The 18,285-nt window shown below is 41.3% G+C and overlaps 1 protein-coding gene across 5 annotated transcripts in view; it reads right to left on the minus strand.

The window, feature by feature from the left end:
- DUSP16 (dual specificity phosphatase 16) overlaps positions 1-18,285 on the minus strand; it is an 86,040-nt gene that overhangs the window by 59,447 nt on the left and 8,308 nt on the right. For 2 of the 5 annotated variants that reach the window (XM_060112878.1, XM_060112877.1), the window contains exon 3: positions 14,122-14,184. The exons of the other annotated variants lie outside the window; for them this stretch is intronic. The gene's annotated coding sequence lies outside the window, so the exon portion shown is untranslated. The remainder of the gene's footprint in view (positions 1-14,121; positions 14,185-18,285) is intronic. 5 annotated transcript variants of the gene reach the window in all.

An 18,285-nucleotide genomic window follows, 5' to 3' on the forward strand; every position in this document is an offset into this window, starting at 1 on the left:
TTGAGAAATCAAAAGAATCAGACATAGTAGAAGGTGAAAATTATGTAAAGCAGAATGTAAGCAGAGGTGAAGTCTGATGTTGGCATTATGGGTGACTTGCTCCTATATACTGAATATTTTTCAGTAATTTCCCAATTTTCCATTATATATGAGTGTATATGTATATAAAACTTTTGCAACAGAAAATTAAAGTATAGAGTTTTAATCAGTCATAACTCATGTAATTCTCATGCTGTTCAGAGAAGGAAAGAAGATTTGGAAGTCGAGGTACTGGGGCCTATTCTCTGCATTAGCTAAGTAAAAATTATTCTGTAGGAATCATTAACCAAAATAAGTTTTAATACAGAATCATGGGATTTATCCAACAGTGACTTAGTAGTCTGAAAAAATTAAAGAGATTTTTAAAATGTAATCACACATCCCTGTGACAACCATGCTCCAAGGCACATGGCATTCGAATGCATTCCAGACAAAGCAATATAAGTATATATGGTTTAGTACAGGGCAATGTTCCTTTTCCAAATGTAACCTTCAGTGTCAAAGACCATATATTCAAAATTAAAATTAAAAGCAAAATGATTACGAATACAGTATGCCTGCCACAAGTGAATTTAGTATAAAGCAGACCACAGGACTGTCTATTAAGTAACTCACTGACTTAAAGACCAAAATATCCAATTTCACCATCTCATCTAAAATGTAGTCCATGGCATAGAGCCTAAGAATAATGTTCATTCAGCTCTACTGTTTTATCCCTCTGCCTAGAGTCCCAAATAGGTTTGAAAGAAACCTATCACATTTGCTATCAACACATGTAAGCATCACAGAGCACTAAGTACAGTGCAGCCAATGTTTAGTTTTTTCTCCTTCAAATAGTGTTTGTTTTTCTGAATTCTAGGATTGTGGACTTTAATCTGTAAAACTTCAGGAAGAAAGATGAAATGGGTTAGTAAAATAGACATGTGTTCATTTACTGAGTGCCTACTATATTCAATTCCCTAGAGAGCAACTTCCCACTTTCGTTTAATCACAAGAATTACTTAGGAACTTGATAAAAAAATATAATAAAAATAATCACCCAGGCCCCACCCCTGAAGATCGATTCTTAGGGTATGGAGTGGAGACTGTGAATTTGTATTTTTGACAAATGCTCCAGAAGTTTCTTAGGATCGTTTTTAAGTACATCTTTAAGCTTGAAAAACAATGCCCTCAAGACACATTTGGGGGACTTCCCTGGTGGTACAGTGGTTAAGAGTCTGACTGCCAATGCAGGGGACGCGGGTTTGAGCCCTGGGCTGGGAAGATCCCACATGCCGCGGAGGAACTAAGCCCGCGAGCCACAACTACTGAAGCCCAACTGCCACAACTACTGAAGCCCACGAACCTAGAGCCCGTGCTCTGCAATAAAGAGAAGCCACCGCAATGAGAAGCCCGCACACCGCAAGAGAGTAGCCCTCGCTTGCTGCAACTAGAGAAAGCCCGCGCGCAGCAATGAGGACCCAGCGCAGCCAAAAATAAATAAATTAATTAATTTTAAAAAAAGACATGATAGGGTCTCTTACTGTTCACATCCAATTGAGTTGTCAAGACCTACTGATCTTCAGTCTCTCTCACCTGGAGGACAGAAAGGTGTGAAAGCTGTGTTTGAACTGAACATAATGGCAACAGGAACTGCCAGTAATGGAGCAATGGGCAGTCAGCCAGAGATCGTCCGACTCTCACAGCTGAAGCAGGACGTCCATTTAGTCTAGTGCATGCCTTCTGGTAGGTTAATAATATCCACTTACAAAATGCGAAGTATTTGCCCAAAGTCACACAATTCGTCAGTGGTGGAACAGAGACTAGCGTTTCTATGAATAGTGCTTTCCATAACCCTACAGAGCTTAACCAAACATTTTGCAAATTTTAATAGGCTCCTGAAAGGCACAGAAAGCAATAGATTTCAAAAGATGAAAAATAACACACCCTTTTAAACGCCTGATGCGTATGGCTGTGAAGAGAAGGGGCCTCATCAAAAGGCCAGCCCGCCACGCAGTTACAAATAGCCACGTACAAAGCAGAGAACCAAGCGATGAGGCAACAAGCCTTCACAGAACACTCACGAAGACTGAGGAACCCTGGCAGCAGAAGCTGGTCTGCTTCACCGAGTCACTGTGAGAACACAGAAAGTATGTGGAAGAGCGGTACTTTGTAAAGTGGAACATTGACTAAAGAGCTAATAACTTGGGGCTTCCCTGGTGGTGCAGTGGTTGGGAGTCCGCCTGCCGATGCAGGGGACGCGGGTTCGTGCCCCGGTCTGGGAAGATCCCACATGCCGCGGAGCAGCTGGGCCCGTGAGCCATGGCCGCTGAGCCTGCGCGTCCGGAGCCTGTGCTCCACAACGGGAGGGGCCACAACAGTGAGAGGCCCGTGTACCGCAAAAAAAAAAAAAAAAAAAAAAAGCTAATAACTTAACACAGGATGAATGGGGAAGTATTTTGGCTAATACAGTATTTCTGAGCCTTGCCTGCATATGAAGTCACCCGGGGAGCTCTTAAATATCCTGAAGTGCCTCAGACCAACAAATCAGAATCTCTGGGGAGTGGGCCCCAGGCATCAGTATTCTTTACACAAACAGGTAAAGGTGGATTCTTTACCTCCTCCCGAGGGTCACAAAAGACAGGCCACTTGCAAGGCAGAGTTTAAAAGGGAGCAAAGGAGAAATCTGGTGATGCGCACAGTGCTGTAACTCGTCTGCCCTATTTCTTGAGGTCGGCGTTTTATAACATCTGCTGGAAGCCTGGGGTTCTGGATATATTATCAGGTAATGGATCAAGTTCTCAGTGTCATAGTTTCTCTAATTCCAATAATAATAAAGGAGCACAATTCACTTATGACACCCAACAGAAGGCCACAAGGATATGCTGGGGCACAGAACCCCACTGTGGCTTAATCAAACAGCTTATGGTTGAAGCAACCCAGTTTCCAATCTGTTTTCACTGTTTTTTAGAGGCAGATGTATCCAAAAAAAGGCTTTTAAAGGCTGGGAGGAGACAAAGTAGAGCTCAGTTTTCACCTGTGTACAAACAAATACAAGTTAAATATCTGCGCCCAGGAATTTCCCATTACTAAGGGCAAATCACCACTACAAGGGCAGACAATCTTTTGTAATTCCTCTCTCTAGTCCGAGCCTATAAAACTTCATTTAATAAGCTGATGACGGAAACCAAGATTTGGGCCTCCAGCCAAACAATCTATATTATATTAAATAAAGGATATCCACACCCTTCTCAAGGTTGTGCCAGCAATTTCTTAAAAAAAAAAAAAAAGGTGGCATTCAACCAAAGTCAGGAGTTTTTATTCAGAATACACCTTATTAACATACACTAGAAGAAACTAGACTAGGAAGTGTTCACAGGCTGTCTCCTTCGAACAGTGGGTCTCCCCGTGGCTCATTCACTGCACAAAAGTTTTTGAACATCCAGTCTGTGCAAGCCTCTTTGCTCAAGTACCTCGGGAGGACACAATTTAAGACAATACCATAGAAATAAAATTCGTACCCAGGCCATCTGCCAGGCTCAGCAGGATGGGAGGTCTCCAAGAGTAAGAGAAAGGAGGACTTCCAGGGGTGGCGTCTAGAGGTCAGCGAGGGGGCGGCGATGAATCTCACCAGCACATATGTCCCTCTGGATGTTCCCCTACCCCAGCTCCGAGGATGCTACACAACCTGTATTCACGAACAGCCTCTGGCCAAGGGAAGTCTGGAGGAAGCGGGGACATCACCAGCCAGCAAAACCTTCTACAAATTCTAGAGGCAACCTCTTTTCATCTGGTCCTTGAAGGGTAGCTGTTTCCTGCCAGGCAACACTTAACACAGACTCATCTTCAGGAGGCAGACAGGTTGCTGGTTGTCACTGTGGCACTGACCTAGCGGGGCGGGGGGGTGGGAGGTTCATCTTCCTTCAGACCCCAGGTACGCACAGTACCCTCCCCCAACACAAATACAAACACAAAAAAGAGAAGAATGAAAGGCAGGTACTCGCTTTACAACGCTGACAGTTATCTGACAAGATTACACTGACTTAACTTCTGCCCAGCAGCATCTCTTGCAAAGTGTAAGCGGGAAGAATACAAAGGAGGAACTCATTAAAATTAGTCCATTTTATTGGAAGGCCCAGTAAGGCAGGCAAAAGGCATAAGTTCTCAGGAGCCAGGCAATCTAAATAGTGGTAGACAGAAGTTAGCTGTCTAGACCCACGGTCCTCAGGCTTTTTAGTCTACACACCACTTGAGAACGACAAAACTGCCTGGTCCACGTCTCCCTAACAATTGTTTCTCTGACTACAGTCATCCCTCAGTAACCACAGGGATAGGTTACAGGAGCCCGCATGGACACCAAGATCCTAGGATGCTCAAGTCCCTTAAATGAAATGACGTAGTACAGTGAATACAGCCAGCCCTCCACGTCTGTGGGGTTTGCACGTGGAAACTGTACTCGTGATCCATTACAAACCCTAGAGGAAACAATCGCCAAGAAAGTTCTGTAGAGCACTGTAGTGAGATATGAAGCCTAGATGAGAATTTAGAGATGAGAATACTAAAAACATGTACACGAAAACCTGTACAAGGATGTTCATAGCAGCATTATTTATAATGGCCCCGAAGTGCCTCAACTGATGGATATGCAAAATGTGGTCTATATCCAGACAACAGAGTATTACTCAGCCATTAAAGGGAACGGATTTGACACCAGCGACAACATGGATAAACTCTGAAAACATTAAGCTAAGTGAAAGAGACCAGAAAGACACAAAACGGGGGAGGAGGGGGATGGGGAGTGACCGCTAATGTGTAAGAGGATTGTTTGGGGTGATGGTTCAATAGCGGTGATGGTTGCACAGTTCTGTAGATATACTAAAACCATTGATTTGTATACTTTAAAAGGATAAATTTTATACTTGTGAGTTTTATCTCGATTTCTTTAAAAGTATAAATTTTATGGTATGTGAATTATTATTATTATTATTTTTTTTCTTTTTGCGGTATGCGGGCCTCTCACTGTTGCGGCCTCTCCCGTTGCGGAGCACAGGCTCCGGACGTGCAGGCCCAGCGGCCATGGCTCACGGGCCCAGCCGCTCCGCGGCATATGGGATCCTCCCAGACCGGGGCACGAACCCGTGTCCTCTGCATCGGCAGGCGGACTCTCAACCACTGCGCCACCAGGGAGGCCCTATGGTATGTGAATTATATCTCAGTAATTTTTTTTAAAAAAGACAAAGAAAGGCCAAGGAACTACACCAAAGAAAACTAAAAAGATACATGACAAGTAAATGCAATATCTGATCCTCAACTGGATCCTGTACTAGAGGGAAACAATGCTATGAAGACTGTTGTTGGACTGACTGACAAGAGGGGAATACAAATGGTGGACTGAACAGAGGTATTAAATCCAGGCTAGGTTTACTGGGTTTGACAGCTCTACTGGGGGTAGGAGAATGTCCTTGTTCTTTGGAGACCCACTGACGTGCTTGGGGACAGAGAGCCATGATGTGTGCAAGTTATTCCCAAATGGGAAAATAAATCATGTATATATGTGAAGAGAGAAGGCAAGTGATAAAGCAAAGAGAGCAAACTATTAATAGTAGATGCTGATTTTTTTTCTCTAAGTGTAAAATTATTTCCAAACAAAAAGTTTAAAATAATTTACACACACTGTAAGATCCATAACTTCTACTTTCAATAAATTATCCTATATAAATATACTTGCTCAAATACATTTTATGTGAAATATTGTTCACTGAAACATTTTGTAATTATAAAAAGCCAGAAACAATCTCAATGTCAATGAATGATAAATGGTCTAAACATATTATATTCCACATGGCTCTAAAAAGAAAGATGTCTATCTATATGTACTGATATAGAATGGTTTCCAACAATATATTCTTTCATGAAGGAAAAAAAAAAAAACGCAAAACAGGGATACAGGAAGAATGGGTTTATCCCTAGCCACAAAAGCAATAAAGTAAAAACTCAAGAAGCCTAGGAATGTCTTGATTTAGTCAGGAAAGAATTTAAACCTGTTCTCTATATTTATTTATGGAGCTAGTTATTTGTATCTGTAGATACAAATAATTTTCTCTCTTACAACACTGATAATATGAACTTTACTAATGAAAAAAATTACAATCTTGGATGCCATTCACTCCTATGGTTAACTCAAAATAACAAACTTTTTAATTCAAATATAACATATATTCCAAAAAGCATACAAATCATGAATGTACAAAGAACTTTTACAAAGTTAACATACTCATATAACTACCATCCTGATCAAGTACTAGATGATTCCAGAAGTTGGCCTCATATACCATCCCATCAACTAATCTCCCTCCCTAAAGGTAACCACTATCCTGATTCCTTACCCATATTAGTTTTGCTTATATATTTTTAAAAATTAATTAATTAATTAATTAATTTTTGGGCTGCATTGGGTCTTCGTGGCTGAGCACGGGCTCTCTCCAGTTGCGGCGAGCGGGGGCCACTCTTCATTGCAGTGTCCGGGCCTCTCATTGCGGTGGCTTCTCTTGTTGCAGAGCATGGGCTCTAGGTGCGTGAGCTTCAGTAGTTGTGACACGCGGACTCTGTAGTTGTGGCTCGCAGCCTCTAGAGTGCAGGCTCAGTAGTTGTGGCACACGGGCTTAGTTACTCTGCAGCATGTGGGACCTTCCCAGACCAGGGCTCAAACCCGTGTCCCCTGCATTGGCAGGTGGATTCCTAACCACTGCACCACCAGGGAAGTCCTAGTTTTCTTGTTTTTGAACTCTTTTGTGTCTGAACTCTTTTACTCAACATTATATTCGAGCCCATGTTGCTGTCAATAGCAGTAGTTTTTCCTGTTTGCTGTTCTATGGTATTTCACTGAATATACAACAATGTATATTTCTCCATTCTTCTACTGATGGACCTTTTGGGTTGTTTCCAGTTCAGAGTTATTATGAATTATGCTATGAACATTCTCGTACACGTCTTTTGGTGAACATAAGCACACGTTTCTGTTGAGTATACAACTAGGACTGGATTTGCTGGGTCAGAGGCACAATGAGTATGTAGAACTTTAATACTACGAATTTCCCAAAGCAACTGTGCTAATTTACAACTTCACCGTCAGTGTTTGAGAGTTCTGCGTGCTCTGCACGCTTGCTGACACTTGACATTGTGAAGTTTTTTGTTGCTGTATTTGTTTTTATTTATTTTATTTATTTATTTTTTTTTTTTTGCGGTATGCGGGCCTCTCACTGTTGTGGCCTCCCCCGTTGCGGAGCACAGGCTCCGGACGCGCAGGCTCCGGACGCGCAGGCTCAGCGGCCATGGCTCACGGGCCCAGCCGCTCCGCGGCATATGGGATCCTCCCAGACCGGGGCACGAACCCGTATCCCCTGCATCGGCAGGCGGACTCTCAACCACTTGCGCCACCAGGGAGGCCCTGTATTTGTTTTTAAATTTTAGCTATTCTGGTCAGCGTGCAGGGATAATTCACTCTAGTTTTGTTGAGCATTATTTGATGACTACTGTGTTGAGCACCTCTAGAAGCTTTTTTTAACCTCCTGTATTTAGATCTACAATTGATCTGGAATTCTTTTGTGTGTATGATGCAAGGTAGGGGGAAAAATTAGTTTTTTTCAATACGGATAAGCAATTGATCCAGGATTATTTATTGAACAGATTTTTCTTTCCACATTGCTGTATGATGCCATCTTAATCATAAACTGTGTGTGTGTGTGTGTGTATAAAATATATGTGTTACTTATAAATACACACATACTTTTATATATTAATTGTGGGTCTGTTTCTGGTTTCTGTTCTATTCCATTGATCTATTTGTTTATTCTACACTGCATATACAATAGTGTACATTCTGCAATTTGTTTTTCTTCAATATTATTACCTTGACTAATGGCCATTTGTGTTTCCATATAAATTTTAGAATCAGCTTGTATAACGATTTTAGACATCTTTCATTAGATTTAGTCCTAGGTATTTGATATTTTTTGATGCTATTATACATATCATCTTTCTTAAAACTTCATTTTCTGGTTACTACTGCTATACAGAAATACAGATTTCACATACTGACCTGGTATCTAAACTTACTTTTTTTTAATATTACTTTTAATTTATAAAAAGTAAAATTCATGTTTTCTGGTGTATAGTTCTATGAGTTTTTTTTTTTTTTTTTGCTGTACGTGGGCCTCTCACTGTTGTGGCCTCTCCCGTTGCGGAGCACAGGCTCCGGACACGCAGGCTCAGCGGCCATGGCTCACGGGCCCAGCCGCTCCGCGGCACGTGGGATCCTCCCGGACCAGGGCACGAACCCGCGTCCCCTGCATCGGCAGGCGGACTCTCAACCACTGCGCCACCAGGGAAGCCCAGTTCTATGAGTTTTGACCAGATGTATAATGTAAACATCACCACAACCAAGACAGAACACTTCCATCACTCCAGAAAATTTCTTCATGCCACTCCTTTGTAACCAGCACCTTCTCCCCACCCTGAACCCTGGCAACCACTGACCTGTTCTCCATACCTATAGCTTTGCCTTTCTAGAATATGACTTAAATTGAATCATATAGTGCATCACTTTTTGACAGTGGCTTCTTTTACTCAACATACTGCCTTTAAGATTCATACCTGTTGCTGCATTTATCAATAGTTTGTAGGAATGTACCACCATTTGTATATTCATTCACCGGTTGTAGGATATTTGGGTTCTTCCTAGTTTGGGGTGATTATTCATAAAACTGCATAAATATTTGAGGACAGGTTTTTGTGTGAACATAACTTCTCATTTTTCTTAAGTAAATACCCAGGAGCAGGACTGATGAGTCATATGGTAAGTGTACGTTTATCTTCATAAGAAACTGTTGGACTGTTTTCCGCAATAGCCGTACCATTTTACACTCCCACCAGCAACATATGAAAGTTCCATTTGCTCTGCATCCTCACCAGAACTTGGTTCACATTTAGGAAGTTCCTATTTTTGTTTGCTAAGAGCTTTTTTTTTTTTTTTTTTTTTTTTTTTGCAGTATGCGGGCCTCTCACTGCTGTGGCCTCCCCCGTTGCGGAGCACAGGCTCCGGACGCGCACGCTCCGGACGCGCAGGCTCAGCGGCCATGGCTCACGGGCCCAGCCGCCCCGCGGCATATGGGATCCTCCCAGACCGGGGCACGAACCCGTATCCCCTGCATCGGCAGGCGGACTCTCAACCACTTGCGCCACCAGGGAGGCCCGCTAAGAGCTTTTTATCATGAACAGATACCAGATTTTAACAAATAGTTTGCCTGAATTACTGAGACAGTCATATGATTTTTCTACCTTTTACAGTTAATGTGGTGAATTATATTAACTGATTTTTTAGTAGTATCAAAACATTTTAATATGTACATTCCCAATTTAATTAGGAAAGCTTACTTAATGATCAAATCTTGTTACTCTAAAAATAGGTTAGAAGATACACGGATAAATGAAGTCTAATGATATTCTAAAATCCTACCACCTAGCCCAAACTGTATGACCCCTTCGGTCACGTTTCCTAGCAAATATTTCCCCCCAGATACAAAGCAGATCAGAGGCATGATGACCAAATCACAGTCTGAGGGCCTTATGTACCACTCTGATGTTTAATATTTGGATTCTGAATCACCCAAAAGGAAAAAGAACTCCCATTACAAATGATATTAATGTTGTAACAATAGTAACTTCACATACTTTCAGAAACCAGAAACCAAAATGTATAGAAGTAAGTTACATTTCCCATGCAACATAAATAAATGGATGAAAAATGGAAATGTGATAGTTTTAGAGATTATAAAATTTATGAAATGCTACCATTTGGAGGGGAAACCTTACACCCTTTTGACATTGATGAATTCTGGGCTACTAATTACCAACCATAAGTTAGTTTTGCCTTTTCACTTTACCTGTGTTCTGGTGGTTATGTTTTTTCATAATTAAATGACTAACCTATGATCAGAGGGATGGTGACGAGGAGCCCCACAGGGCCTAGATAGCCTTTTGCTATGAAATCATCATGTTTCCAAATGCATTTTCAATCCTTGAGTGCACTGTATAATCTAGATGAAGGATGACATCAGGTGGCTCTGAACATTTTAGCAGCTTTTCACAATGTAGCTCTCTGAAGTTGCCTCAGCCCCTGCACTACCCCTCCCCTGCTCACACACTGGCTATATTTAGCATTTTGGCAAAAGAAGGGACTGGCAATATTCCATCAAGACCTGACAACAGGCCAGAAGGCAATGGAGATGCCTCAGATGGCCAAGGACAAAGACACCACTGGGCTAGATATCCTGGGTTCTATTGCAAGCACGACCAGAAACTCACTCTTTCTGAGTCATCGTGCATATTCCTCACCTATTCCTATGGGGTTTACTGGATTCTGCTTGTTTACCTTATTACCTCATAGAATACCGTTAGCATTACAGCATTTTAAGTCACAGCGCCATATGGCGATAACGTAACTCCATGTAACTAAGATGAGCTCCCTAAAGACTGGTTATCTGTCAGACAGTATCTGTGAGATGCAAAAAATTAAAACTACCAAGTGCTTGAAATCTAAAGGTAATCCTAAGCATATCCTATCAGAGTCCACGGTAACCTTCCACATCAACCACCACAATCACATTACTTTTTTAAAATTATTACCAAAATAGCACTATGAAAGCCATGGACAGGGAATAAACAAATCAGTTGGGTAAGATTTCTTTAAACCTAGCATTTAACACAAAAATATAGCTAGTTTTACAGAAATGAGAATTCACTGAATTTAGTTCTGCTTGCTCTATGTGTTCAAAACAACAAATACACTGTCCCATGAACTTTGGCTTCTATTTCCTCATGACTGTGAGTAGGTTTAAAAAATAACAACTGCTATATTTCTCCAGGGCGAAGTCCAAGCCCGAGCACTCTACCACGTGTGAGGACGCGTGTGAGACGGCAGTTAAAGAACTGACCTGTAGGCCCAGGATCTGGAGGTGACACCATACTATGAAGAGCCAAAGGAGCTAAAAGTTAGCAAACCAGGGGCTTCCCTGGTGGCGCGGTGGTTAAGAATCCGCTTGCCAGTGCAGGGGACAAGGGTTCCGTCCCTAGTCCAGGAAGATCCCACATGCCACAGAGCAGCGAATCCCGTGCGCCACAACTACTGAGCCTGCGCTCCAGAGCTGCGAGCCACCAATACTGAGCCCACGTGCCACAACTACTGAAGCCCATGCTCCTAAAGCCCATGCTCTGCAACGAGAGAGGCCACCGCAACGAGAAGCCCACGCATCGCAACAAAGTGTAGCTCCTGCTCACGGCAGCTAGAGGAAGCCCACGCACAGCAATGAAGACCCAATGCAGCCAAAAATAAATAAATAAATAAATGCATTAAAAAATTTAAAAAATAAAATAAAAAGTTAGCAAACCAAAGATCCAATATGACTTTGGTGGAGAGCTTCTTACTAGCCATCAACAAAGACTTCTTAGTCTAGGAGTCACATATTACTGAGGTTCCAAGGGAACTTTAGAGGTTAGAGGTTAGTTGGTAAAAGGCAATACTCTCAAAACTCGGTATTTTAGACCTGGAAGACGCCTCAGTTATCATCTTGTCCACCCCGCTGGTTTTATAGGTAATAAGGAGGAGGAGGGATAGGAAGAGGAGGATGAATGAGGCCTCAAGTCCTCTTTGGGAGTAAAGCCCTCGATTAAACAAGCTGCACTGATAGTGGCTGAAGATGGGGGAGTTCCTCCGCAGTTCCTGCAGTTCCTCTGCTCTGCTCACTGCATTTCTGTATCCTGCACTACAGCCCACCTGATCTGTGAGCAGTTCGACTCTGCTAATTCATATTTTAACAAGAAAATGGCATCTTACAAGTCAACAACAAAAAATTAAATAACCGATCAAAAAATGGGCAAAGGACTTAGATACTTCCCCAGAGATGATACACAAATGGCCAACAAGGAAATGAAAAGATGCCCATCCTTACTAATCACCAGAGAAATGCAAATCAAAACCACAATGAGGTATCACCTCACACCTTTAGAATGGCCATTATTAGAAAAAAAAAATCACAAGTGTTGGCAAGGATGTGGAGAAATTAGAACCTTTGTCCACTGTTTTATACAACTGCTGTATAAAACAGTATGGCAGTTCCTCAAAAAATTAAAAATAGAATTACCATATGACCCAGGTATTCCACTTCTGGGTATTTATCCAATAGAATTAAAAGCAGGGTCTCCAGGAGATATTTGTACATCCATTATTCACAATAGCCACCCCAATATCAACAGATGAACAAAATGTGATTAAACACACAATAATAATACAATATTATTCAGCTTTAAAAAGGAAGGAAATCCTGCTACGTGTTACAACATGGATGAACCTTGAGGACATTATATTAAGTGAAGTAAGTCACAAAAAGATAAACGCCGTACGACTCCACTTATACGAGGTATCTAAAATAGTCAAATTCATAGAAACAGAACATAGAACAGTGGTTACCAGAGCTGGGGGAGGGAGAAAAGGGGATTTGTTGTTTAACAGGTATAGAGTTTCAGATCTGCAAGACATAAGAAATTCTAAAGATCTGTTTCACAACACTGTGGACATTCTTAAGAGTACTGAACTGCAGCTTGAAAATGGTTACAATGATAAATTTTACATTGTTTTTAACCACAATTTTTTTAAAAAAGAAAAGAAAGAAAATGGTAATAGATCTCTTCCCTCTTTTTGCTGTGTCCCTCCCAATCTTTCATACCTGAAGGGCCGAGAACTGCTCCAGGACACTGTCTTCCTTCCCCTAAACTAGCCTACGGTAGCAGCCAACAAGCGCTTGGCTCCTACATGCAGCGAGCAGGGCTGCTCTGCAGTCACAGGTGAGAAGGGGAAATGGCCAGGAGAGGACTCCAGGTGGACTGACCTCCACTTCTGATTGTGACTTCATCCCTCAGCCTAGGAGAGTGGAGACTGATGTGCTGGACCCCTGGATGAAGAACCCCCAGGGCAAAGAATAACGTGTTTCATAGTGATTTGCTTAAACCATGAAGAGTAGATCATCAATCAAGAGGTGCTAGCAACAAGTATAAACTCCTGGATGACCAAGGTCACAGGCTACACTTCTTTGCATCCCTTCTAGTACCTCACTCTTAGATGTCACTCAGTAATACCTGTTCATGCTGATAACAATGACATGCCGATGACCACTAGCAAAAAGAATGGATCTTTGGTCCAGAAGAAAAGGCTACCAGACTCAGAAGTCAAAGTGCTCATTGTAATAAATGAACTAAGGTCATTTGTACAATAAAAATCTCCACTGATTTCACAATAACTTTTATTAAGAACTTGTATAAAACTACTTTTTCCTGGCAAGTGGATACCACACTGCCTAACACTTGGTACTTGGAAATCCAACCCCCCCACCAAATACTGTGTCGCCTTAAATTAACATCACGTTAATTACATTCTATAATGAGACAGCCACTGGCAGCGTCTAAGATCCTGCCACACGGGTCATTCATTTGCCAGAAAAAATTGCGTGAGTTTGTCTTTCAGCTAGGACTGTATTCAAGAGAAGAGGGGTTTTCCACTGTACATGATTTTTATTGTTGGTTATCAAACCAAGAAGCTATAAAATCAAGCTTCCTGAATATTTACATTAACAAGGCTCTTAGTCACTCACATAATGAAAAGTGAAAACAACTGCTTTAATTATATAGTTAAAAGGGTTTCAGTAGAAGGAAAAGTTTCTGTTATTTGGATATTCTGCAGTAATGAAATTAGACGCTGCCCCTAAGCTGTTTAAAACAGCTGTTAAATATATATACATACACCCATTTTATTCTTAAAATCACACTCCAAACTGCAGATGTCTTTTGGCCCCTTTGAATGCCAGAGTTAATAATGTTTATCTCCAGGATCTCCCAATACTGATAAAACACAGTAAACTGCATTGGGATCCTTCTATAAGATTTTTGTTGGATAGAAGACTAATCCTTTTTAGGTTAACATTTCAGCAGCCTCCTTTATAAGCAGTGTAATTGCTTGGTAATTTGTTAGAATTGGGAATATGATTTTCAACTCACTGTATATCTGAATTCATATAATCCTGACGGGATTCTGTGGGAGGAGCCAGATCACCACTCTCTCTGAAACACAAGTAGAATCCCATTTCAAGACATTTGAAACATCAAAGGTTCTGCCTCATTCAAGTTCAGTTGTTACAACGTATGAAGGGTATCACTCTCCTTTAGCTGTCCTCTAATTTTATCTAAGGCAAATATGCAGTGCAAACACTATTAGCAAATAAGAACAAATGCCCCATAAACAAAAGGCAGTGTTCTACCAGGTTTTAACCTACAGGGTTTCAAATGCTTCCTCTGCTGGGTCAGATGACGTTTTCTTAGAACACAGTACTGAGGCTATTTTGATTACAGACTGTACACGTATATGTATATGTTCCCCTATTAAAATAAAAATGCTATTAGTTTTCCACTATCAGTGGATATTTGGGGCATAAATAATATCATATTACCTAACTGCCAAAAAAGCCAAAACCTAATTTTAAGCTTCAACCTTCTGTACAATCAAGATCTTTATTAGAGACACTGCCCAGCTATCAAGATGACTATAAAACACCAAACACTTCTATATCCTCTCTCTAATCCTGTCCACTTTTTTTCTTTTTTTTTTTTTTGGCCACACCATGTGGCTTGTGGGATCTTAGTTCCCCAACCAGGGATCAATCCTGGACCCCCAGCAGTGGAAGTGCAGAGTCCTAACCACTGGACCTCCAGGGAATTCCCCTGTCCACTTTTTTGATTAAAAAGATAGAAATGTGAAATGATCAAAAGACAGGAACAAAAGAAGAGATAAGAATTTTTGAACCAGAAGGTACCTCAGAGATTATCTAATACAATATTCTTATTTCACAGTTGAGGAAGTTGAGACCTAATTGTCTCTAAATTAGCTCTACGACTAACTGGGATTCAGGTCTGTGTAACCTTCCACGAAAATAAGAAAGAAAAGGGAACATGTAAGAAAGAAGGAAACACGTAAAATAGTCTCCGAACTAAAGGAAGGTTGACGTAGCAAGCTACTGAATGCTCTGTGCTTTCCTTTCTGCATATTTGTGACAGACACACAGCCAGCCACCCAAGAGACATTTCCTCCCCTCTAATGGCCGAGTCCCAGTTTTTCCTGGGCAGCAAGCAATGTGTCTAAGCCTAAGGAATGATACACGATGTGCGTTACACCAAACCTGGTACCCATTCCCCTTGTACCTAACTCATTTGCCCAGTATCTCCTGTAAAGGGAGGCGGTCTTGTGTGAAACAGTTCAAGCAAAAGAGACGTCAGCAGAAACTGGATGGAAGCTTCTGGGAAAGATTTTGTTCTCTGTCAGGCAAGCACGGGAATAGGGACTGCTTGCTCTGCTTCCTCCTTCTTGCCTTGAAAAGGGACGTGATGCCTAGGGCTGAGGCAGCCGTTTTGTGACCTGGTGGCAGGAAGGGAACACGCAAAAGATGGCAGAGAACCTGGGGCCCTGAGGACACTGCTGAGCAGCTAGACCTCCTGAGACCACCTACCTCTGAACTTCTGTGAACTGCATAATAATAAATAGCTTACGGTTTAAGCTTCTGCTCATGGCTTTCTGTTAACTACAGCTGAAAGCAGTACTGAATTTAAAAAGATATTTTCTGTGCCCTGCTATGAGTCTCCTGCCCAAGCACTCCCATTACAAACGTATACTGTACTTATACATAGGCAACTAAAAAGTGACAAGAGTATATGCCTCCTGCATAGTTAACAGAGACCAGTTTCGTTACTTTATAGTTACAGTACCTCAACTATATGACCCTATTAAGATACACGTCATCAGTAGATAAAACATAAGGGAAAAAAACATGACTCAGAATCACGTTTGTTCTTGATTACTGACTTTGATCCTTCCTTCTGCCATCTCAGATCCTTTCCGGAAGTGAGTACCACATAAGTAACGAACTGATGAATGATATCTATCTGAACTAAATTCTTCTGTCTCCTTTCATCATAACTGCGTCTTAGTAAAAAATTAAATATTAAAATTTCATTCTTGACTTTGCAGCCCCAAACCTGGCCCAGTCAATATTGTCACATACTGATGCCTGTAACCGAAGCTTAGAGGCAAACCAGCACGACATCAAATTCATAGCATTGCTGTTTTCTCCCGCACAGGTTATAATAATAGAATGTGAATACTGGTAAGACATTCGAAGTCAGACTACCCAGTACAGTTATTTCAATAGTTCTTTTAACTGTATTTTGCTGGAAATCTTTCAAATATACGTTCATCTCCAGGGCTCCAGTTGCACCCACCTCTGGATGTCCCTGGGCCCCGTTCTCCCTGTGTTCACCCCCCAGTCTTCCTCTGCCCCCCGTCACTCATCTCCATCTCTGCCCACAGCCCAGTTCTGCCTGCAGCGCCGCCCGTGATCACTGATGTCTACTCTATTCACAGCCTCCCTGGTTGGAAGAAACGGACAACGGCTGTGAACACCTGTCCTCCTCGCAGGTGTGCATCTCTCCCCGGCTGTCACTCAAGGAAAAAAGGGCTGAGTACCCTGACTTTGAGCATAGATACAGTGAGTATGAACATATATATGTAGACCCAGTGCTTTTTTAGCTTAAAAAAAAAAAAAACAGAGAGAACAAATGCTCATTTTTTGTTAAGTCGTAAAGCGCTTTTTACCAACTCCACCCTCTGTCTACCCTTTACCCACCACTCTCTGAGGTTACACCACCTTCCACCACTATGGTCTCCAGACCACACGGCTCGTCCCACACACTAACATATTCCCCTCTTCCTGACAAATTAATCAACTAAGATGGAAACATTACTTTATTGATACAGATGTCTATGTTAGACTCCTCTAAAAATATGTTAGGACAGGGCACCAGTTGACACAAGCATTTTCAAAGTGTGATCCAGAGATGCCCCGGTGCGAGGTCCCCGAGACCTTTTCAGGGGATCCACAATGTCAAAACTCTTTTTAGTAATACAAAGATGTTACCTGCCTTTTTCACAACATTGAATCCAGAGAATACATAGTGTGTGATGATAATGTATCATTCTGACAGCTAAGGAAACATATGCTTGTATATTCTTGTGTTTAGAATGTTCTAAGGTAGCAAGTTTAAGGTATAAATATGCATGTTTTCAGAAATTTTCAGTGTGTTCTCAGTACTTCTATGTTCCTAGCAAGAGCAATCTTTGGTTATATCGGCTATAATCTCCACTACCTCATTATCATCCAATGAATTCACTGAGGGTTTCAAGAAAAAGAAATGGAATGTTTTAAATTTTGACATGATGAGCTCTTCAGAAGCAAAAGATTGTTTTCAAATTAGAAATGAAAAAGCATCATAAGAGTAAATTATCAGAATGCACGGGATGGAGCGGTACACAAGATAGCTGAGAAACTAAGAAAGCTGTGCACGGCTGACATTACTGAATGTCTGCTGGATGAAGGGTCAGTGAAAGAAACCACAGCAATGGCACTTCCAACAATGCAGCAGCTCATCAAATTAAATGTTAATATCTACAAGTTAATACCTCTCCTTAAGCACGGTACTTTTGCTTTGTAAGTGGACAAATCTGCCGACATGGGTGGACTTAGTTTTGTTTTTATTATTCCGGTATCCATGCCAACTAATCATCGAAGGGCTTCTTTTATGTGAATGCTTGGCAACAAATACAAGCGCTGCTGAATTACTCAAAGTATTAAATAACTTTATGAATCTCATGATTTACCCTGAAACGACCATGTTGATATCTCCTCTGATGGTATAAAAGCAGTGGAGGGCAAAACTGCTGGCACTTTAGCGTGAATCACGGCAAGGGTACAAAACTTTACTAGTAATAATTATATTCTTCACTATCAACCATTTTTAAAAAGCCAGTTTCACATATGCCTTTGATAAAACAGTAAAAGTTATTAATTTTATTAAATCTCACTCCTGAGAACGTGTTCTTTTTAATAATCTGTGTGATGAAATGTGAGCATTTCATCATACCAAATATGTAGAAAAAACATTTCTACCTATACCTAATACATAGGCCGTCTTGAGGAAAAGCATTTATGCAATTGAGTTGTGAGCTAAACTATACACTTTTTCCACAGAATACCGTTTTTGCTAAAAGAATGACTGGCAGACAACTTACTGTTATATATAATTATTTAGACTTAGGTACCTGGTATTTTCTCTAAA

This window comes from Mesoplodon densirostris, chromosome 11, assembly GCF_025265405.1.
Source record: "Mesoplodon densirostris isolate mMesDen1 chromosome 11, mMesDen1 primary haplotype, whole genome shotgun sequence".
NCBI classification, from domain to species: domain Eukaryota; kingdom Metazoa; phylum Chordata; class Mammalia; order Artiodactyla; family Ziphiidae; genus Mesoplodon; species Mesoplodon densirostris.